At 43.8% G+C, this 23,746-nt stretch overlaps 1 protein-coding gene across 2 annotated transcripts in view; it reads left to right on the forward strand.

Moving 5' to 3' along the window:
- Positions 1-23,320, forward strand: part of SMPX (small muscle protein X-linked) — a 61,859-nt gene extending 38,539 nt beyond the window's left edge. For both annotated transcript variants that reach the window (XM_027607921.2, XM_027607920.2), the window contains exon 5: positions 22,924-23,320. The gene's annotated coding sequence lies outside the window, so the exon portion shown is untranslated. The remainder of the gene's footprint in view (positions 1-22,923) is intronic.
- The last annotated feature ends 426 nt before the right edge of the window (positions 23,321-23,746 follow it).

Consider the following 23,746-nt stretch of genomic DNA (forward strand, 5'->3'; position numbering starts at 1 on the left):
CACCCACTGCATTCTTTTAACATGTTCTCTTAGTTGTATCTTCCAGGCTTTGCAAATATTTCACTGTGTTAGGTCGGAGTAAAACAAGCAAAGGCTAAAGAGACTGCAGAAACTGTCACCTTCACAAAGAGGTGACACTATAACTGACATGTTGCTTTATTCATTCATTCGTTCGTTCATTCATTCATTCATTCATGCGTGCATTCATTCATTCAGCAAGCATTCATTAAGCACAAAGCATGTGCCAAGTGTGGAGGCTATCAGTGTCATAGACTCAAATACGAATCAGACTACCCAGCTTCAGGTGAATGTGCAGAAAACGGCCTGGAAGCACAAATAATGTGCTCTTTTGAAATGTCTTGAAAAAGAGGGTTAATGTCCATAAATATCAGAGGGAGCATGAAAGAGAGAAGGACCAAGAGAAAGGCAAAGGAAGGGAAGGGAAGGAAGGAAAGATGAAAGGGATGGGACGGCAGGCAGCGACAGCGGCTGTGCTGGGGATGACAGGGATCTGGCGAGGTGCTGACAAAACGGCAGCAGAGGAACCCCAGGCCTCTGCAGAGGCCGCCTTCGCTCCGCTCCGGGGATGAGCGAGGGCTTGGCAGGAGTCTCTGTGTCATCAGGAGGCAGCCGGCTCCTACCCCTTCTCCCTGTGAAGGCTTTTCTCTCTCGTTTGCTCTCCTGCTGTGTGCAGCCCACACAGAAAGACTGGGGAAGTGAATTCCAGGCTGTCTAATCAGGCTCCACTGCATCGTGACAACACTGCTCGTTTTAACTCCCTCCACACGCTGTGGCATTTGAGAAGGAGAAGGAATCACGAGGAGCAAATCAAGACTTGCATATTTCCCTTGTACTCCCTCGCCACTGCTCCCTGCCTGTGAACTGATCACTCCACAGCCTCCGGTTTAGGGCTTTATGCAGATGGCGAGGTGGTGGCTGCTTTCATCCCAGGCAGTGTCGGTCAATTGGCTTCTCATGGAGGGAAATTTCTATTAAGCAGTCGACAGATTGGAGTCACTTTCGTCCAGGCAGGTGGCGAAAGGCTGCTTGGAACAATTCATGTTGACTGCTGGAAAAACAGCAGAAAGCAAGCGGGTCCCACTGCCCCCAAGTCATGGATGCCTTCTGTAGAAAGAACAGTGGCTCTTCCTCCCTCCCTAGAAGACCTGCCCTGATGCAGAGCAGGCACAGCTAATCCTTAACAAGGAATACACACATGGCAGTGCCTCACTCGCGCCTTGCCCCCAATTTTGGACACAGATGATAGGAATCATGGCTGCCCTGTAGTTCCAGAGGTAATGATTAATTCTTGAGAACTTACCAAACAGGTTTATTAAATTCTGAGTGTTCAAACGTCTGTTTATTCAGACTCAATTATGTTTCATCTTTTAATCATTTTGTACATGCGCTACTTGGAATTTACTTTAGCTGGATTAACTCTTTGCTTCATAATGCAAGTTAACAGCGTGAACGATTTCAATGGGAAGGCGTAAAGTACTGGAATCATTTACTCATTTAGTAAGTGAACACCGGCACACCTACTACAGGCCAGGCAGTGCTACGTCAGAGGTAGGCCCTACAGGGCAGGGCCCCTCCAGGAGCTCACGGTGCAGGTGGGTGAGGACGAGAGAGGGGACCTGAGCACATAAAGGCTATAGTATGAATGAAGAAACAAGACACAGCCTTTGGATGTAGGTGATGAAGATTCTAGAGAGGAGGTTGGAAAAGAGATATTCTACTGAAAGAAGGTTGAAGAGCAAACACTTTAGAGGTGATTCGGGTGTAGGTCGAGACCCCAGCTTTGCTATTCCCTTGGTCTGTGATTTGGCATGATTGCTCCGTGTCTTTGTCTGAAAAAGGAGGAAAAATAGCTACCTCACAGGGGTGATTTTGCTCCCTATCCTAACGGACATTTTGCAATGTTTGGAGAAGTGTTTGGTTGTCACACCTTGGGGGAGATACTCGACTATTGGCATCTCGTGGGTTGAGGCCAGGGATCACTGACCATCCCACAATACTCCCCGGGACAGCTCCCCACAAGAAATATCAGTCACGCCGAGGTTGCGAAACACTGAGTTGCACGGTGTGTATGAAGTCCTCAGGCCAGTGGTAGCTATGATTACTGACGACAGCATGTCACCATCGGGCACTGGATGTGCTAGAGTCGGGCACACCTGCGCTCCGCTTCCAGCTATATCACGTAGTGACTCTGTGACCTTGGGCAAGTTGTTGCTCACTCTGAGCCACATCTATAAATAGGAGTGATAATACCAATCTTGAGAGGAAACCATAAAGACATGGAGTTGACTCAGATGGGGCACCTGGCGTGAACCAGGACCCAGAAAGTGTTCATTCCCTTTGTTGGCCCCACATCTTGCCTATACCCTCTCTCCTCTGCCCCTTTCTACCAAGGGCAGGGATCGGTTGGTCTGTTTTTAAATGACATACTCTCTAAAGAGTAGCTCTGCATCTTTTCCCAGGGAATACGAAAGAGCTCACTGAAAATGAAATCCTGTTAATTGTCTGTGACTAATAGGAGCTCACTGAAGCACCTGTAAGCCTCAGAGAGGCTCTCTGTCTCAGCCTCCACCTACCCTGCGCCATCTGAGCTTGAGCCAGTTCAGATGATTTCTAAGCTGCACATACGCTCCTTCTCCTGGAGGAGGCACTGCAGTCCCATTTTTCAAAACCTGCAGCACCTCCAGTTTCCAAAGCCCTTGTCTCGACAGTAAAATTACAAACATTTCACTCAAGCACTTTCATTTTGTTTTGGAGACTTCAAGGGATTTCCACCCCCTGACCATTTTTAAGCAGCAAATACATCTGGTTTGTAATCTCAGACTTTTCCCCGAAGAAAATCAGTTTAAGAAATATTTGGAAGGTCAAGCTGCATTCTACTATCAAGGAAAAGGGAAACAATGCATTTGAGACCACATTTTACTAAGCATTTCTAATGGGCTTGATGGCCAAAAAGAGGCATCTCACCTTTTTAGGAATCTTTGGTGCACAGACTAGGTACTATTGGAGTCTGGCCTAGAAACAAAAACAAGATCCATATCAATCTAAACATTCAGAAAGTGCCCTGGGTGTCTTCTCTATGACATCCTGTCCTGGCTTATGCCCCATTCACATCCAACTTACACCTATTGTTACTCTCCAGGAGTGTTTTCTCCCTCTTTCTGATGTTACTTAACTTGATCATTAAGTAATGTCGACTTTGCAGTGAGAGTGAAACAAGTAGGCAGACATTAATAAACACAGGTGCCAAACAACATGCCAGCTCAGCCACTGTGAACAGATCACTTATGGGGGCATCAGGAGCCAGGCAACGAGGAAACAGAGGCTTATTTGGAGTTTTATGGCAAAAACGAAATCACATCTTTTAGCGAGAGGCTAATAGTAGCAATAATATTAACAAAGCCCTTGCACTAGATTTTAAGAATTCCAGAGTACTTCCATGTTCTCGTTTGAGCCTCACAATGGTTTGTGAGACAGGCAGGGCACTGAATTTGCAGGTCCTTCTAAGGTGACTTCCAACTTCATACAGGTTGGAAGACTGTGGGATGTGTCATCATCTCCTTCCAGAGAAAGTTCATTTTAAGACTAATTATTAATCAAGCCTAGCTAAGTGCATCTGTAAAAATGGGTGTGATCTCTTTTAATCAGAAAAGTAGGATCACCACACAGTCTCCAGCAGGTGCCAAAGAAGAGTCAGTTACCGCCCGTGCCATGGGCCAGAACTGAACAGGTAATGGCTCTGTTTATACCCAGGAGGATTTTTCTCATAGACATGAAAAGAGAGCTAGAATTAATCTATCCATTTCTATAACTCAAAGGAAATGTACTATCTGAACTTTCATCTCTATTTATGGTTTTCTTACTGCCTCATTTTAAAAAATCATATTGTATCCTTCGTTTTATTTATTTCATTTTTTACAAGTAGGCTACATGCCCAATGTGGGGCTTGAACTCATGACTCTGAGGCCAAGAGCCACACGCTCTACTGACTGAGCCAGCCAGGCACCCCATATTGTATGCATAAACACACACACACACACACACACACACACACACACACACACACACACACACAGATTTGATCCCAGATTTGAAAATCTGGCTGAAATGTCTTCATTTCAGAAAGACCAGGTGGCAAACAATTGCCCCTGGGGAAGACTCCAGTTTAAGAAACCCTGAAATAATCACCCTAAAGGTAAACTCTCTTGGAAAACTCTCCATTGTCACCAAGCGCCAAGAAATGGCATCCTGGATTCCCTGCAGAATCATATACAAAGTTTACTGCTGGTTATCTGTCAGGGGAGAGAGATCCTGGGAGTCATTCTGAGCCAAATCCAATTCAATTATGGGCCAATTATAGACCTGCTTCCACTGCCAGGAATGGGCCACACCACCAACCCAGCTGGTTTCAGAGCCCCTGGCTGGCAGGGACTCCCCGTACATGAGTAGAAGAGCTCGTGGTTCAGAGAAGACAAAATCGCTGAGAGAGTATGGAGAGCAGCACAGAAGGCAGATGCCAGTGTGCCCCTGAACCTCCTCACCATCTCACTGCCAGTCTTTCACAATTGACTACAGACTCAATTGTCCCTCCTGGGTGGCACCCTTTCTCATGAGGTGATCAAATTATGAAATGCCAAGAGGTTGCAGGCCAGGCTTTGCTCCCGCACTCGCAGTCAACCTGCTGCGATCTCGCCGCGCTGGCCACGGTGCTAACTAGGAACAGTGCCTGGATACCCACGTCATCACTGACGGCTTCACCGAACATGTAGGAGTTAAAATGCCAAGAAACTTGAGTTAGAAACTTGTGATGGTTGGGCGCCTGGGTGGCTCAGATGGTTAAGCGTCTGCCTTTGGCTCAGGTCATGATCCCAGGGTCCTGGGATGGAGTCCCGCATCGGGCTCCCTGCTCCGTGAGAAGCCTGCTTCTCCCTCTGCCTCTCTTTCTCTCTCTCTCTGACTCTCATGAATAAATAAATAAAACATTTAAAAAGAAAGAAAGAAACTTGTGATGGGTGAAAATAAAGCTATCTCTATTAAAAATTAAAATGCCTTTGTGAAGTTCGGCTGACATTCCCAGCCGACTGACCTCATTTCAGGTCCATATTCTAGCATCCAGTGGTGCCGTTATCCCTGGTGCTGGCTCTGCGTATCTGATCCGCCTATTTAAAAAGCAAGCTCATCCCTTTCTTTAACTGAGATCTCGAGGAGAGAGGGGGACAAGGCAGCACCAAGGACAGCATCCTATGGGCTATGGCAATGGAAACCCTTTAGATTGGCCTCCAGCAGTGGTTCTCAAACTTTCTCATGCTGCGTCGGCTTCACGTGGAGAGCTTCCTGAAACTCAGACTGCTGGGCCCCACCCCCAGAGTTTCTGATTCAGTAGATCTAGGGTGGGTACAAGAATCTGCATTTCTGACAAGTTCCCGTGGGCTGCTGCTGCTGGCTTGGAAACCACACTTTGAGAACCACAGACCTAGTGCCACTAATTTAGATTGTTTAGGTCTGGACATTGGAAATCTCTAACCCATCATCGGGTCCACAGTTTTATAGCTAGTATCCAAAGGTATAGTGAGCAAATCGGTCAAACTTCTTTGCTGAAATTCAGATTCACAAAGCATCAATGAAGCAACAATCTTTAATGCTTACAATAGTGCTTCTGAGGGTCAGGCACCGTGCCAAGTATTTTACCTTGTGATTCTTAAATGAGTTAGTATACATAAGAGGTCCATTTTACAGGTGACAAACCTGAGGCACAGACAGGTTATGTGACTTCCCCCAAAGTAGCCCAACTAGATAATGGGGCAAACAGGATTCAAATCCAGGCTGTCTGGCTCTTAACCCATTACCCCAGGTTGACTCTCTATGTAGCAGATAGGATAAGATCCATGGAGGTGAAATGTGCTGTGTAAATTCAGGACACTCCTAATATAACAGATGAGGAATTCTGCCAGTGGCATCAACTTAACCTGATTCAACACTGTTACAATCCAAGGGTTGGCAAACTAGGGCCCACAGGCGAAATCCTGCCTACCATTTGGTTTTCTTTTAAAACTTTTTATTGTGAGACAATTCCAGATTTACATGCGGTTGTAAGAAATACTACAAAGAGATCCCCAGATGCAGTGATTGGGAAGAAAGAAGAAAAATCATTTTTCCAATCTCTATAGAAATATTTCCAAGGAAGGCCTTGCCATGTTTCAAATATATGCAGAGACCAAAAAGCCGGGTTTGATAATCTTCATCAAGTATACTGTTAGGGATGTCCAGGAAGTGGAAGGAAAACACAAAAGAGGTTCTAAATTTGAACACTTTTCAAGTCCAGCACAAGGCACGACCAGGATCACAGCTACTTGGTTGACTGACAGTCAGTCAGTATAGCTTTTCTCAAATATTATAACATAAGAACTGAAGCCAGTTTCTGAACAATTGAGTGGCCTGGCCTTGGGCTTTGGGTGGGAACCACTTGTTTTTATTCTAGTTATCGTAGTCTTAGAGTCAGGCAGCAGTGAATTGCTGGTATAGTTAGACCTGAGATCCTCAGTGTGGGCTGCACCCTAGGATCACCTGGACTTGCCTGAGCCCCACCTCTGACCAATTAACTCTTAGAGGGAGAAGGATATTTCACAAGCCCCTAAGGTGAGTCCAGCGTGCAGCTTGGGTCAGAAGGACTGACTTAGAGAATGTTTCTCAGTTCTTCCCAGGACAAACCAAAATGAAATATTTCTTGCTTAGGAAAGTATTTCTTTGGTTGAATGTCAAGGTTGCTGGGATGAAAGTCCCTAAATGTGGGAAATATCCAAGCATTCTTGGAAAGGCATGGAGCATAGATGTACACTTGTTCATGGGGTGATCCAATGGTGACCACAGCTTCTGTTTGGGGTAGGACACGGGGAAGAGATAGTGTTATCCAGAATGCCATTGACTCCAGAACAATAGTCATATTGAAGACACTCTGGTCCCCTCTAGTGAGTGTGCTGTGCCTTGTCAGTGTTGTGATGTGTGTTTAGCCAGCCATATTCTCATAGGTCAGGGGATCATCAGTGTCACTTAGTCCAACCCAGCCCAGTAGGTCCTTTCTGTACTCCCTGCTTTCCAGATATGTCCCTTACTAGGGAGAGTCACTTGGGTTTCACTATGAATTCAGCAACTTTTAAGCCCTGTCCCAATCCATCTCACTCTAAAAACTGCCAGGCTGCTGTTCTCTCCAAATAATCCCAGTTGCACCCTTCGGAGTGACTCATTAAGAGGAGAGTCCAAGTAAGTCCCATTCCATTGGCGTTTCTTTTAACTTGTTCAGTCTCTGAGTGTAAACATAATACAAGGGGGTTATGTTTTTGGTATGATGTGCAAGGCACTAATCACTGAATGCTGAACTGTTGCACTGTAAGCTTTGGTTCAAGATCAGTCAGCTATGTTGGCCTGCTCCCACAAAACTGAACCCATGAGTTCTCAGGATGCCAGATCTCTAATGTCTGGCTACTCCCCATTTCAGAAATGCCCGAAGCAGTATGTTCCTATCCTGTGGCTAAGGATATGGTTTTTGACATAAGTGCCATTTTTTTGTGCTTCCCACCAATAACAAATATTCATTGACACATAAAATATAAGAGCTGGACTTGGCTTATAGCAACTGTATTACATATATATATATATATATATATATATATGACATGTATATATGTATATATACACACATGTTTTTTATATATATATATGTTTTTATTTAAATTCCAGCTAGTTAACATACAGTGCAATATTCATTTCAGGAGTAGAATTTAGTGATTCAGCACTTCCATACATCACCCGGGGCTCATCAAGACAAGTGCCCTCCTTAATCCCCATCACCTGTTTCACTCATCCTCCCCGCCCACCTCCCCTCTGCTAACCATCAGTTTGTTCTTTATAGTTAAGAGTCTGTTTTTTGGTTTGCCTCTCTCTTTTTCCCTCTATGTTTGTTTGTTTTGTTTCTTAAATTCCACATATGAGTGAAATCATATGGTATCTGTATTTTTCTGACTGACTTATTTCGCTTAGTGTAATACTCCCTAGCTCTATCCACGTCGTTGCAAATGGCAAGATTTCATTCTTTTTGATGGCTGAGTAGTATTCCATTGTAGATATATACAACTTCTTCTTTATCCATTCATCAGTTGATGGACATTTGGGCTCTTTCCACAATTTGGCTACTGAGCAACTGTATTATCTATTGCTGTATAACAAATTATCCCAAACCCAGCAGCTTAAAACAATAATAAATATTATCTCAGTTTCTGTGGGTCAGAGATTTAGAAGTGGCTGTGCTGGGTGGTTCTGGCCTGGGGTCCCTCATAAGGTTGCAGTCAAAATGTCAGCTGGGACTACAGTCCTCTAAAGCCTTGACTAAGACTGAAAGATCCACTTTCAAGATGGTGCACTCATGCCACTGGTTAATGGGTGATGACTGTTATCAGGAGACCTTGGTGCCTTCCCATGTGGACCTCACCACTGGGCTGCTTGCGTGCCCTCACAACATGGTGGCTGGCTTCCCCCAGAGTAAGTGATCCAAGAGAGAGCAAGGTATCTGTATCTGCAGTGGCTTTTATGACCTAGCCTTAGAAGTCACATTCTGTCATTTCTGTAATATGCTATTGATTACCCTCATCAGTCCTGTTTGGTATTGGACGGGACTATACAAGGGTATGAATACCAGGAGGTAAGATTCACTGTGGGGGGCCATTTGGGAGGATGCCTGCAATAGCACCCTTTTTTTTTAAACCATTGAGAACACTGAGGTCCAGAGAGGTTTGCCCAAAGTCACATAGCCTTAACATTTCAATATTTGTTTTTCTTTCAACCCCACTGATCCTTACCACCCACAATTTCTTGTATTTATTTAAAACACCAAATGTTGTTTATCTTTGGGAAGATTAGGAAGATTATTTCCAAATGTGAAGCCAGTTTCCCTGATGTTTTTAACAGAGGAAGGCTTCAGAAACCAGACAACATATAAGCAAAGTGTATATTACAAGCACTCAGGAAAGGTTTTTCTTCACTTCCTTGAGTCATTAGGGAGGAAGTGCTCCAGAAGGAAGGAGAAAAAAGCAGAACCTCTAAGGGAAGGCAAATCCAGAAGAGAACGAAAAATCCAGTGTTTGAGGGATAGCTTTTACCTTTTGCATGCTGTTCTCTCTCCTCGGCTTGTTCCCATATTGTGATGTATCCCGGCTCTTTCTTTTGATTTCTGAGGGTGAAACAAGAACAAGAACAAGAAAACAAGAAATAAGAAAAAAGCAGAGACTATCACCAACAATCAAACCAATGGCAAGGACACCCTCCTTAGGAGTTTGGATTTCATTAATCCCAGATAAAGGATAGTGATCTGGCCACAGGGACTCCCTAGGAGAATCACAGAATTTTTTTCTGTAAAAACTATGTCTCTGAAAACACACACACACACACACACACACACACACACACACACACACACACACATAGACACACACAGACACACACACACACAGAGATTTTTAAGCACAAAACTCAGAACTGATCAATATTATCAGTTCTTTTCTCTTCAGGATCCTCTTTGAAATGGCTATCTTCTAAGAAAGACAACAACAAGAAAGAAACCTGTTCTTTATTCTCTATCCCTTTTCTATTAGTTAAAAAACGACAAGGCCTGCCATCTCTGATCACCATAACTAGTTAGGAGACATGACGACTCTCTCCCTGCCTGACCTGTTTTGTCTAATGGGGCCCACTCCTTTGCCCTCTGCCATGCTACCTTCTCTCCTGAGTTCCATTTATAGCAGGGCTTTATTAATGGTTAAATTGTTAGGAGCGGATCTATCTCCCTCCCAAGGCTTATTTCCCCTATTCAATAAATTAAGCCATGGGATCGGAGAGACTGTCCATTTCTGCTCATATTCTTCCTAGCCCACAAAATACTGCGAACTGACAGGTGAGAGCTCAGTATGAGTTCCCACTGCCTGCCCAGCAGTCTGTGGTCACTTGCGATTCGTTTCGTATTTAGTTCTCCGAATAATGCTTGTGTGGCCCATGGGAATTTTCCTAAGCTCTTGATGAAAAGTCTCGTATCTGGAGCTGAAACACTTCAGCTTCACTGAGGAGCCCATGGACCTTTGCTAATGGTGAGGGGCCTCCTTTCTCAATCCTCAGGCAAGAGCTCTTGGACAAGCGCTAGGAGGTTCTGACATGTTTGACCTCTCTCCTTGCCCTGAAAGAAGGTTTGCAAACTCCATTCACCCGCCATTCTTGTTGCTGACACACAGGTGACCTCACTGAACAATTGGAGCATTAATGGCCCACAGCTGTCAAAGTGACCTGTGCACTTCACTTCTCAAAGCCTTTTCTCACTTGTTTTTAGTTTCCAGAGCCCTGCAGTCAACAGACCTTTCAAAAAAAAAAAAAAAAAAAGAAAGAAAGAAAGAAAAAGAAAAAGAAAAATCACAAAAGTGATAATGTTACTGCCTGCTGAACATCCTTCAGTGGCTCCCCACGACCCCCAGGGCCTGCATTAACTGGCTCACACTCATCAGTTTTTCCCCATCTTGCATTTCTGCCCTACTCAGAGCATTCCTTTCTCCAACCCTAGTGAAGTTCTCCCAGTTCATGGAGGTGCCATGCTGACATGAGGCTGCAACACATGCTCAGAATATTCTTTTCAAGTCTTTCTCCCATACCAATTAGCTGGCTACCTCCTACCTCTCATTCGGTCTCAGTCTAAATACAGTTTCTGAAAAGCCCTTCCATGGCCTCTTCACTGCATAGCACCCACAGCAGCTACCATTTATTTTATTATCTGACCGTCCTAGATGTTCAGTTTCTTGAAGGGGGATAAATTGTCCCCTAGGGTATCCACAGTGCCTAATACATTTTCTGACATATGATGTAACCAAATTAAAGCCAAGCATTTTAGTGTCTACCTTTAAGACCATTTAAGCACATCTAAGCCTCAAGCCACATCCGAAAAGAAGCATAAATTGGTTGCCAAAAATGGCCTCAAAATGAATGCAGATCTTCATCTAAGAAGGATTTACATTGTAAAACAGATCTTCATCTAAGAAGGATTTACACTGTAAAACACACAGTAGAACTACCCCAAGAGTCTCTTGATTCATGATCAGCCCAAGATCCCTTCACCCTACAGACTTCTTGCCCCAAGTGTCTCTTCATTATTTCCCCCAAACCCAGTTATCCACTGACTGCCCCAGCCCTGCCCTTCTTTTTTCTGTAATTTCGACTCAGTTCACTCTTTTCAATTCTCCACTCCAGCCACTTAGACCTCCACCAACCATCAGCACCACAATGAGCTTCAAGCCAAAATGGCAAAAGACTGAATCTTGCTTGGAAGACAGAGGGGGAGGAAGAGATGTGTTGACTTAGAAACTTTTTGTGGGACTTGTAAGCTTTTTTTTTTTCCCTTTACTACATGGGAGGCACTCTGCTAAATGCTTTAGTAAGTTATACTCCCAACAACCCTATAAGCTTGATACTATTAGTTTCCTGCACTTCAAAAGAACACCTGCCCAAGGTGACACAGCTAGGAAGCAGGAGAGCTGGGATCTGAAATCTGAGTCTTCACTAAAACGTCTCCACAGTAGGTACTCAGTAAACATGAGCTGAACATATAAACAGGGCCCCATCTGGGAACCAGTTTGGAGGCTGGCAAGGCAAAGGGTGTGAAAGGGATTTCTCTGATGAATTGATTGCAAGTACATGTCAAAGCTTTATTCCAAAGTTGCTTGAGGAGGGGGAGGGGGAGGGGGAGGGGGAGGAAGTACAGGCTTCCAGTCGTGAACTGTATAAGTTACGGGGATGAAAGGTACAACCCAGGGAACATGGTCAGTGGTATTATAATAGCATTGCACAGTGATGGACGGTAGCTACACCTGTGAGCACAGCATAACATATAGACTTGTTGAATCCCTATGTTGTCCACCTGTCAACTATACTTCAATAAAACAAAGAAAAACAAAGTTGCTTAAAGAGGCTTCAAAAGGCTAGTTCAAGAACTTGGAATAGGAAATAATGTGGTTAGATAACCCTGTTAGACCAGGTAGAAGTGGTCATTAAACTCCGTTACAAGGCTAATTTAGTGAGGCAGGTAAATCTAATTTCCCAGAAGGGGCTCTTAATCTAATTGGAGTTGATCAGAAAGTCATTCATATGTTTTATCAGAAATGCCCCAGAAGGGACCACTCATCACGCCAGACAGAGCACACAGCTGTCCTAGCTCAGGTTTGGGATCATTTTCTTTCACAGAAGCATTTCTCAACCTCAGCAATATTCACATTTGGGCGGGATAACTCTTTGGGGTGGGGGCTGTTCCAGGCCCTGTAGGATACTTAGAGCATCCCTGGCCTCTACCCATCAGACGCCAGTGGCACCTCCTCCTTCTGGATGTCATAACCAAAAATGTCTCTACATATTGCCAAATGTCTGTGGGAGGGGGCAAAATACCACACCACACATTGAGAACGACTCCTCTAGACCCTGGATTCTCAAAGTGTGGCCAAAGACCAAAAGCAACAGCGTCTCTTGGAAGGCTGCTAGAAATACACAACCTAGGCCCCACTCCAGACCTCCTGAGTCAGAATCTGCAGTTTAACAAGATCCCTATGTGCTTCCTATGGACATTAAAGTCTGCGAAGCCCTTCTAGGCCAGCAGTTCTCAACCCTGCCTGTGCATCAGAGGCCTTGGGGAGCTTTAAAGAATACTGATCACACCCCCAGAGGCTCGGATATCGTTGGTCTGGGGGCAGCCGGGGCCTTGGGATTTTTAAAAACTCTCCAGGTGATTCTAACTTGCAGCCAAGTTTATGCTTCTTGTTCTGGATAGTTCAAAAACAACCTGCCCTACAGCTTTGGGAGTGATTTCCAAAAGCCTATAAGTGTGACCTCACATCTCCAAAGTGATGCTTCTTTCCTTCCCATGAACATCCTTCTTTTTTGACCTCTTATCACTTTTAAGATGATAGAGTTCAAGTCCTTTGATGATGGCTTCAAAAGGTAGGGTTTGGCTATAACTAACTTAAAATCATGGTTGGAATAATTTGGGGAAAAAAAATGAAGGCACTGGTTTAACCTTCCCCAGATAACTTCTTAAAGAAGTAAAAGCCATATATTCAGTGATATTATAATAGTGCCGTCTGGTGACACATGGGAGCTACACTTGTGGTGAGCACAGCATAATGTATAGACTTGTCCAATCACATATGTTGTACACCTGAAGCTAATGTAACATTGCATGTCAAATAAAAAAAAAATTTTTAAAAAAACTTTAATTAAAAGAAGAGCCAGCAGAATCATCCCTCAAAATCTTACTAATTTAAAAAAAAAGTCTGTACTTGAAAAAAAATCCAAACATTAAACAGCAAGCTCTATCAAGAAAATTGTTTTGCATGAAATGTGCAATTATATAAAGAGCCCATGAAAATTGGGAAGCAAAACACTAACACCTTAATAGATAAACAGATAAAGGAAATGAACTCACAATTCACAAAAGTGGATGTATAATTAGAGAAGCATGAGAAAATGTGCAGCCTCACTAGTAATCAAAGGGATGCTCCGTGAAAAAAGAATTACCAATTTTCCTCTTATAATATGCACTAAGATGAGTGGGAAAATGATCATGAAATAGACACTTGCTTATTCCCTCAATAGATATTGAGTGTCTTCTGTATAGGAGCCACCCCGCTAACCTACACAGTGAGGGTGTGGGGCTTAGTAAATAGAGAAAACTCCAGCCATTAAGAATTTCTATCTCACCCAGCCCAGTTAGGCCTTGATGGAATCCATCCTAAAGAAAATGTTCATGTGGAAAAAGCTTTGTTCATTTATGAGAGCAAAACTGATTAAAAACCCAAATGCCCATTAATAGGATGATGATTAAGTAAACTCTAGTGTATCCACTTGATGAAATACTACAGACACTATTTGTGAATTAATGAATGATTAATGAAAAAAGAATACAAGCAGTAGAAAACCAGAAGAATGATTCAGTAATAAAGTAAATTTTGAAAACGCTACATGGTGTCATCTCCACCACCCAAAACACACAATATACATCTGTATACTTAAAGCTCTGAGGGTAAAAGATCTGTATGTGCTCTGTAAACTCTAGAACACTTACGAAAGAAATTGAACATGACACAAAGAAATGGAAAAGTGTTCCATGCTCATGGATTGGAAGAACAAACATTGTGAAAACATCTATACTACCCAAAGCAATCTACATATTTATTGCAATCCCTATCAAAATACCAATAGCATTGTTCATAGAACTAGAACAAACAATCCTAAAATTTGTATGGAACCACGAAAGACCTCAAATAGCCAAAACAGCCCTGAAAAAGAAAGGCAAAGCTGGAGTCATCACAATTCCAGACGTCAAGTTATATTACAAAGTTGTAGTCATCAAGACAGTATGGTACTGGCACAAAAACAGAAACTTAGATCAAGGGAACAGAATAGAGAGCCCAGAAATGGATCCTCAACTAATTTTCGACAAAGCAGGAAAGACTATCTGATGGAAAAAAGTCTCTTCAACAAGTGGTGTTGGGAAAACTGGACAGCCACATGCAGAAGAATGAAACTGGACCATTTTCTTACACCACACACAAAATTAAATTGAAAATGGATGAAAGACCTAAATGTGAGACAGGAATCCATCAAAATCCTTGAGGAGAACACAGGCATCAACCTCTTTGACCTTGGCCAGAGCAACTTCTTACTAGACATGTCTCCTGAGGCAGGTGAAACAAAAGCAAAAATTAACTATTGGGACTTCATCAAGATAAAAAGCTTCAGCACAGCAAAGGAAATAGTCAGCAAAACTAAGAGGCAGCCTACGGAACTGGAGAAGATATTTGCAAACGACATATCTGATAGAGGGTTAGTATCCAAAATCTATAAAGAACTTATTAAACTCAACACCCCAAAACCAAATAATTCAGTTAAGAAATAGGCAGAAGACATGAGTAGACACTTTTCCAAAGAAGACACCCAGATGGCTAACAGACACAGGACAAGATGCTCAACATCACTTGTCATCAGGGAAATACAAATCAAAACCAGGATGAGATATCACCTCACACCTGTTAGAATGGCTAAAATTAACAACACAAGAAACAACAGGTGTTGGCAAGGATGTGGAGAAAGGGGACCCCTCTTACACTGTTGGTGGGAGTGCAAGCCGGTGCAGCCACTCTGGAGAACAGTATGGAGGTTCTTCAAAAAGTTAAAAATAGAACTATTTACAATCCAGCAATTGCCCTACTAGGTATTTACCCAAAATATACAAAAATAGAGATTCAAAGGGGTACATGCACCCCAATGTTTATAGCAGCATTATCAACAATAACCAATTTATGGAGAGAGCTCAAAGGTCTATGGACTGATGAATGCATAAAGAAGATTGGTATATATACACAATGGAATACTACTCAGCCATCAAAAAGAATGAAATCTTACCATTTGCAACGACATGGATGGAGCTAGAGTGTATTATGCTAAGTGAAATACATCAGTCAGAGAAAGACAAATACAATCTGATCTCACTCGTATGTGGAATTTGAGAAAGAAAAACAGATGAACATATGGGAAGGGGGAAAAACAGGAGAGAGTGAAACAAGCCATAAGGACTCTTAATGAAAGAGAACAAACTGAGGGTTGCTGGAAGGAGGCAGGTGGGGGATGGGCTAGGCTAGATGGGTGATGGGGATTAAAGAGGGCACTTGTGATAAGCACTGGGTGTTATATGTAAGTGATGAATCACTGAATTCCACTCCTGAAACCAATATTGCACTGTATGTTAACTGACTAAAATTTAAATTAAAAAAAAGAAAGAAAATAAAACTCTGAGCAGCCCTAAAACAGAAAATGCTTTATCTTTGTTTAACCTAGTATTTTTCCCTTTATCTGACCATGGCAAGTTTTTTTTTTTTTTCTCCTCTCCCTTCCTTGTCTTTCAAAAGTGAAACTTGTTTTATTGTCTCTGGGACCTGGTATTACTCAAACAAACCAACAAACCACCCAACGCTTAAGGACATGCTGGCAGATACAGTAGTATTGAAAAGCTACGTACAAATAAAAGCCATACATGCTGTATACACAAATACATAGAAAAAATCCATCAAGTTGTTCACTTAAGATTTGTCCATTTACTCGAAAAAAATATTAAAAAGAAATACTGCTAAATTCTGAGAAGGCAAGAGATATTTTTTAAGTTAGATTTTGGTGTCCATTAGAACAAGTACAAGAGTGTTTAAGTCAAGTTATTGATACACTACAGATGTATTTCTTTGTATCAGTTGTTCCTGCAAGGTGCCTTAAATACTGCCAATATGTATAGATGACTTGTGCCCATTTTATATGAATTTTGAAGAAGAGTTTCAGCATGGGGGAAAGAGCTCCAGACAGGCTTTTTAATCCTGGACCAGCCATTAACTAGTTTATGTGACCTTGGACAACTGAGTCAACCCCTCTGGATTTTAATTTCCTGATTTCTAAAACAAGGAGCAGTACTACAATTCTAGTTCTGCTCATCTTCAAAAATAGTTTTAAAGCTTTGTAGTTCTATCTTTGCCTGATGGAACATCAAATGCCAAGTTTTTATTTGAATACTGAGTCCTTGGACCTCTTGGTACCATCATCAGTTGCTGTAAAAACAAACAGAAAAGGTCAGTCAGCTCTAAGGTGGTCTCCATGGCAATGTGTTTTCCAGGATGCCTTATTTATTTTATCGGTTCTCTTAACCTTATGTCAACTAATTGATTTACCATTTGGATGTTCCGGAACCTGTGACTGCCACAGTTCTGTTGCCAGATGGTTCTAAGAGGACGCTGGCTATTTCTGATGCAAGCACCATTGTCTCTATGCCTTGAATGCTCATGCCTAAACAACAAAGAAGGGGTTCGCCATCTTTGGAACCTCTGAGAATCGCTTGGATAAGACGGCAGTCTACTCCATTTGTTTTATCACTTTGTCTACCTTTGGTGTTCGTGAGCTCTGCTTTGTGTAGGAAGTCTTGGGTCAGTGTTTCTCCAGTAAATCACTGCCCCCCTTAGAAATAGGGAGGTCTGTGCTCTACTGGATGGACAGAAACTGACCACAGAGCCAGGAGCTGCCAGTGGTGACCGCTCTCGGACGGTGACCGGTCTCGGACAGTGCCCCTTTCTCCGCTAAGATCTCCCCAAACAAGCTCAATGTTGTCTCAGCAGCCGGCCCCCAACTCTGGCTTGATTATCCAGGACAACAAATTCTCAATACAATAGGATTAAAAAAACCCAAAACAAACAACAAAACCCTTCTGAACTTGTTTTAGTGAGATTTGACCTGGACACGCAATTTGCCTTTTCCTTACTCAAATTCTCCACGTCCAGCACAGAACACTGTTTGAATCTGGATTTTAGGTGCAGAATTTAAAAAAAAAAAAAAGTCCTGCTCTTTGTGCTTTTTCTTATCTTCCCTGCTTTTACTAGGTCTTGGTAGAAACATTTCCATTTTGGCTCTCTCCACCAGAAGCTTCATGATGCACAAAAGCCAATCTGGGTGGACACTTCATGGTTTAAGAAAAAAGTTTTAAAAGTGTTTACTTAGAGTTTTGTTCCTTTTACCTTATGAGTGGCTGTTTGGGATAAAAGAGAATTCTGGGTTTGGAGTTAACCGGAATGCAATTCCAGGCGGCGCACTTCCTCCTGTTTCCCTGACGCTGGTGCGTGAGGTTCCAGAGGAGCCGCAGGTGTGGCTTGTGCCGCCTTGGTCTCCCTGAGGGCACCGACAGGGCCAATGTGTGTGCATGTTCTTTATCAGCTCTAGAGGACCCTACTGACGCCCTCCAACCAATTCCAAAGCTTCCGACACTTTGGGTGCATGGTCAGCCATTGCATATGGAACCAGACAGAATATGAGGTACACCCTTTCTCTTGACGACTTTTGAGTGTCACTGTGTTTATGGCTCTGTGATTTAGCCCCACCCAGGAGGAAGTAGTCACTGCACAGTGCCCGAGTGTCCGGTTAAAGGACTAAATGCAGACAAGTCTTGAGTGGACTCCATTTCATAAGTGATGTATGAGGGGCCGTGGCCATTATGACTAACACAGCTATAAATGGGTCATGGCAAGGCGTAAACATCACATGTTGCTCAGCCTGGACTTAGGGTGACACAAGGGAGATATGTGGTATATCGCCCCTGTACCAGCCAGGGTGTGTCTTTCCCAAGTCTAAACTAGAAGTGGGGCCTCTGTGTCTTTTTGATTTGGGTACAAAACGTGTGTGGGATGCCTGGAGAGTGACTTTTCAGCAGAGTGCCTCATAGTCCCCATCGTTCTCACAGATGTCCCTACAAGAGAAAGGACACAGCAGAGTAGCTGACAGCTGCTGTCTAGGCAGCAAAGCGGTGCGGTCCGGGATGCCGCCCAACACGCTTGCATTCCAACAACGCGACAAACAAGTGTGCTTTGCGGCATGAGCAATTTTAGCTCTGGATCCTTTCCCATTGTTCCCATTTGTAAAATTGAGCCTTGACCCCAAGTCTCCGAATTCTTGCGTTCTTGTATTCCGGTAACCGACAGGTATTCCGAGAACACACTGAATCCCACAAGGTCAAGGATGGAGTCTGGTCCTTTGGGGGCTTTGCCCGGCTGGAAGGACCATATGTGACCACAGCCATCTGCAGTGTCCTGCTTCCAGGCTTGCTGGGTCCTCCTGGATTCCACTGGGACCCAGGAGGGAGAGGGAAAGCTGGTGGGGGGCAGGGTGGTCTGCAGAAGGACAACTGCCATGACTCCTCTGTCCCATCTGCTGCCTTTTGCCTGGCTCATTCTACAAGGGAGAACTGAGTTCACGCTGTAGATTAAGTGAAGGAACTATGTCAAGTGGCGCACAGTAGGTCAAAACCGACGCCATCACCATCAGCTGTTTCTCCACCCCCATATGAAGCACAGGCCAATGATTTGGGCACAGGGGTCCCCTGTTCCACCAGCTTCCCCATGCTTCCCATGGCTTGTGGGCACAGCAAGTGAAGGGGAAAGAGCACGGTCCCCCCAGGAAGAGTGTTGCATAAAGAACTCCACGTGTTTGTTTCTCTAAATCATCTGGCCCTCCTACCGTGGCGACGATGATCTGGGAAGACTGGCTCAACGTTTCCCTGTGTTTCCCAAACTGTCTAAAGTCAGAGGTCCACAAGCTGACCCCAGTCATGAGGGGTCCCTGAGGGGTCATTGCAAATGGCTCAGCCTGCACTTCTCAGTATAGCCATAATTTCATCCACCGGGGACATATATGTGGTGGTCAAAGTCCCGAGCAAGCCCATCACAGAAATGGCTCCCGTTTCTGGGTTGCAGATGGCACTTCACAGTCTGGACTCTTCTGGGCGAGAAATCACACCTCATAGATGCTTCAGTGACAATTTGCTATGACTCATCACTCTTTCCACGCTGCTCAGAGAAGCCGAAGGAATGTCTCAGCTTCCAGGGCAGATTGTCATGGCCTCTCACTAAGCCAGAGGGACTGGCCATATGTCACCCGGCACAGTCACCATGGCAGTCAAATGGCTTGAGCATACCATGATGGGGCTGTAGCTGGGGCCCAGGGCAGCTGTGACAGCACCACGGGGACGTGGCACATCCAATCAACACTCCTGGGGTACTGTGTGGCCCCTCGCTCATTCCTGTTGCCTCACATTGACGAACGTGGCTTTGGCTGTAACTCCAACTCCAGGTCTCCTCCTGTTCTCACTTCCCCGAGTGGTCCCACGCGTCAGACCTCAGGGCCCTGCTATGGGGCCAGGTGCTATGATAGGCAGTGGGATGTGGAAATGAACAGGACATGTTCACATGCTCCCGGAGGTGACAGCCTCGTGGCAGGACAGCTATGTAGGAAAGACATGAGAGAACAGAGAGGATGCACAGGACAGACAATTACAATGCAGCATGTTACGTGGCGAGTCATGGTGGAGGCAGGGTGGGGGATTCTAGTCCAAAGTTACAAGCACAGAGGGAGAGCCCTGAGGGCTCTTCTTCTGTTACAGAAGCAGTAAGTGTCCAGCAAACTCAGAGTGCAGGGTGCATGAGGGAGAGTGGTCAGATACAGACCGGCTGGAGGGCCCGGATGAGGCTGGGAAGTTGCTGGTCAACAAAATGCATTTCAGCCAGAACTCCTAGGCTTGGAAGGAGTTGGTATCTTGCTTCCTCTTGGTGACTGGCATGGACCAAAAACCGAGTTTCTAAAAAAATAAATGCTAAAGAAATATGAAAGCCTGTGCTGACTGCTGTTGATAATGTTTTCAGCTGTATAATTATTAATCTTTTCCTCTGGTTTGAGAACCATCCAAAACTTCCCTGTTAGTGGTGTGGAAAAAGCCCCAGAGTCAAAACACCTGAGTTCAAATCCCAGCTTTTCTGTTCATCAGCTATGAGACTTGGAGCTACTCACGTTGCCTTTTGGCCTCTATGTATTTCATCTCAACAATGAGTACAGACATTCTTTGGAGACATTGTGGGCTTGGTTCCAGACCACTGCAATAAAGTGACTGAAATGAATTTTTTGGTTTCCCAGTGCTTATAAAAGTCATGTTTACACTATTTTGCAGTCCATTAAGTGTGCAATAGCATTAGGTCTAAAAATAAAGATGTACATGTCTTAAATAAAATACATTATTGCTAAAGAACTGCTAACCATCATCCGAGCTTTCAGCAAGTTGTACTCTTTCTGCTGGTGGAGGGTCTTGCCTTGATGTTGATGGCTGCTGACAGATCAGGGTGGTGGGAGCTGAAGGTGGGGGTGGCTGTGGTGATTTCTTAAAATAAGACAACAGTGAAGTTTGCTGCTTCGAATGACTCCTCCTTTCTCTTGAACAGTTAGAGGCCATTGTAAGGGTTATTAGCTGGCCTAATTTCAATATTGTTATGTCTCAGGGAATAGAGAGGCCCGAGGCAAGAGAGACGGGGGCGGGGGGCGGGCGGGGGGAGGACTGGTCGTTGGAGCAGTGAGAACACACACAGCCTTTGTTAAGTTTGCTGTCTTACATGGGCACGGTACATAGCATCCCAAAACAATTACAATAGTGACATCAAAGATCATTGATCACAGATCACCATAACAAATATAACAATGCAAATGTCTGAAATATTGTGAGAATTACCAAAATGTGACAGAGACATGAAGTGAGCAGATGCTGTTGGGAAAAATGGCTCCGGTAGACCTGCTCGACACAGGGTTGCCACAAGCCTTCAGTTTGTAAAAAATGCAGTATCTGCAAAGTGCAATAAAGTGAAGCACAAGAAGACGAGGTATGCCCATATAAACAGAAACCGCATTACAGCAATGCTGTAAATGTTCAATGACACGATGGGCTCTGAGAAAAAAACACCGGAAAGCAAAGTTTTCTTAAAGACTACTGCTACATAAGTGAGCTAAGTCAATTAGAGAAAGACAATTATCATATGATCTCTCTGATATGTGGAATTTGAGAAACAAGACAGAGGATCATAGGGGAAGGCAGGGGAAAAATGAAACAAGACGAACCAGAGAGGGAGACAAACCATAAGAGACTCTCAATCTCAGGAAACAAACTGAGGGTTGCTGGAGTGGAGGGGGGTGGGAGGGATGGGGTGGCTGGGTGATAGACATTGGGGAGGGTACGTGGTATGTGAGCGCTGTGAATGGTGTAAGACTGGTGAATCACAGACCTGTACCTCTGAAACAAATAATACATTATGTATTAATAAAAAAATAAAAAAAAAGAGACCTCTGCTACAGAACTCTCCTCAGGGCTCACTAGCCATGACTGGGTCCCATGGCTAATCCTACCTTGAAGAGATACTGGGAGGTAGAGTGTTTGAGCACCAGCCTTTGTAGTAGAGAAAAACAAGGGTGAAGGTAGTTGAGAATGGATATGGAGAGACCCAAGCCCTAGTGTCTGCCACAGCAGTGAGGGACCTTTTTTTGTGGAGTTTTCTTTCTCCAGCCACTGACAATAAAAAAATGTGAGCATTCCACTTGTTAGAAAAGATTCAACCTGTTCACGTAAGAATACAAGGAACGACACCAGGAATAATGGAAAACAAACGTGTAAATAACGTCAAATGATCTTTGCATTCCAAGAGATTTTAAAAGAAATGGCACTATGTCCATTAGCCAATAGTGCATAACCAATCCCCCCCCCCCGACCACCACCAAATCCAATGGCTTAGAACAAAGTCATTTATTATCCTGGCTCATATGCTCATGGCTCAGCTGATTTAGGCTGGGCTCACTTACGCATCTGTATCAGCTGGGGTCTCTGTGCTTGACCGGGCTCGGTTGGGGCATGTTAGCTGGGGTGGCTCAGCTGCACATCTTTCTCATCCTTTTCCTGGATCAGCAGGCAGGCCAATGGCAGGTGTGCAAGAGAGTTAGCAAACACATGTGACACCTCTTGAGGTCCAGGGTCAGAAGTGGCAGACCATCACTTCTGCCTCATTCTGTTCGCTGAAGCAAGTCTTGTGGCCAAACTCAGACATGAGGAATTTATACCCCATCTACAATAGTAGGAAACTAAAAAGTTACATGGCAATGGGGATGGATACAGGGAGGGGTGGAGAACTGGAGCCATGATTGCAAATTTACCACAGGCACCAAAGGTATTGCAAGTCATAAACATAAGGTTAGCATTATACTCTAATCCTTTCAGAAGGAAGCCATCCTAATTTAGTTTGGAATTACTTAAATCACTAGAGCCAAAGTTGATGGGTTACACCTACTCATAGTTCACTTTACATTCATGGAATCAAGAGACGAAGTTTCCAAGTGAAAATGAGGTCTTCAGTTTTGACTTTTACCTGTCATACTGATTTTCAAGCTATCCCTAAATATAGCTCATGAAAACAAAACTAATGCTTCCTTTTTTTTTTTTTTTTGCAGGCTTGATGTGAAGAACTGAAGAGAAAGAGAATGGATTCAAATGAAAAAGGCTCTTGAAAAAATTTTATATATTTGTCTGAAGATTATGAACCTCCCGAATGCCTGAGACTCCAGCAGAAATGTCTTCTTCGTACATTTCTATCTCTGCCTTCTAGTTGGCGACGCTTCTTACTTTATCTTCATGTATGGCACCTTGCAAAGCAAATCAGCTCAAGAATTCACCAACTGGAAGGTGTGCTTTTGAGGAGGAAAAGGATTTTACAGAGAGGGATCGGGCAATGCATAACAATGATTTTGATAGGAAGTTCTCTACTTCACACACTATTTTGATCAATATTTGGAATGTATTTTAGTTCTTCACATCCTAAATTATATCAATAAACTTTTTATGAGTTCACACTTGAGTAAATCTAAAATGTGAATCCAGACTAAATTAATTTTCATATCTTCAGATGGCTACATATTCCTCTACATGGAGAGAAATGAGATATGAGCCAGCCAGGGCCGCGTGGGTGGCTTAGTCAGTTAAGCATCTGGCTCTTGGTTTTGGCTCAGGTCATGATCTCACGGGTGCTGAGATGGAGCCCCGTGTTGGGCTCCACACTCAGTGGGGAGTCTGCTTGAAGATTCTCTCCCTCTGCCCCTTCCCCCACTTGCGGTCGCACGCTCTGAAATAAGTAAATAAATAAGTAAATAAATAAATAAATAAATAAATCTTAAAAAAAAAAAAAAAGAGCCGGCCAAATCCCACATTGCTTACATGGGGATTTCTCCTTCTGAATAACTGGGTAAAACTATGGCTGACTGGTCATTGCAAATGAGG

This window comes from Zalophus californianus, chromosome X, assembly GCF_009762305.2.
Source record: "Zalophus californianus isolate mZalCal1 chromosome X, mZalCal1.pri.v2, whole genome shotgun sequence".
Lineage (NCBI taxonomy): Eukaryota > Metazoa > Chordata > Mammalia > Carnivora > Otariidae > Zalophus > Zalophus californianus.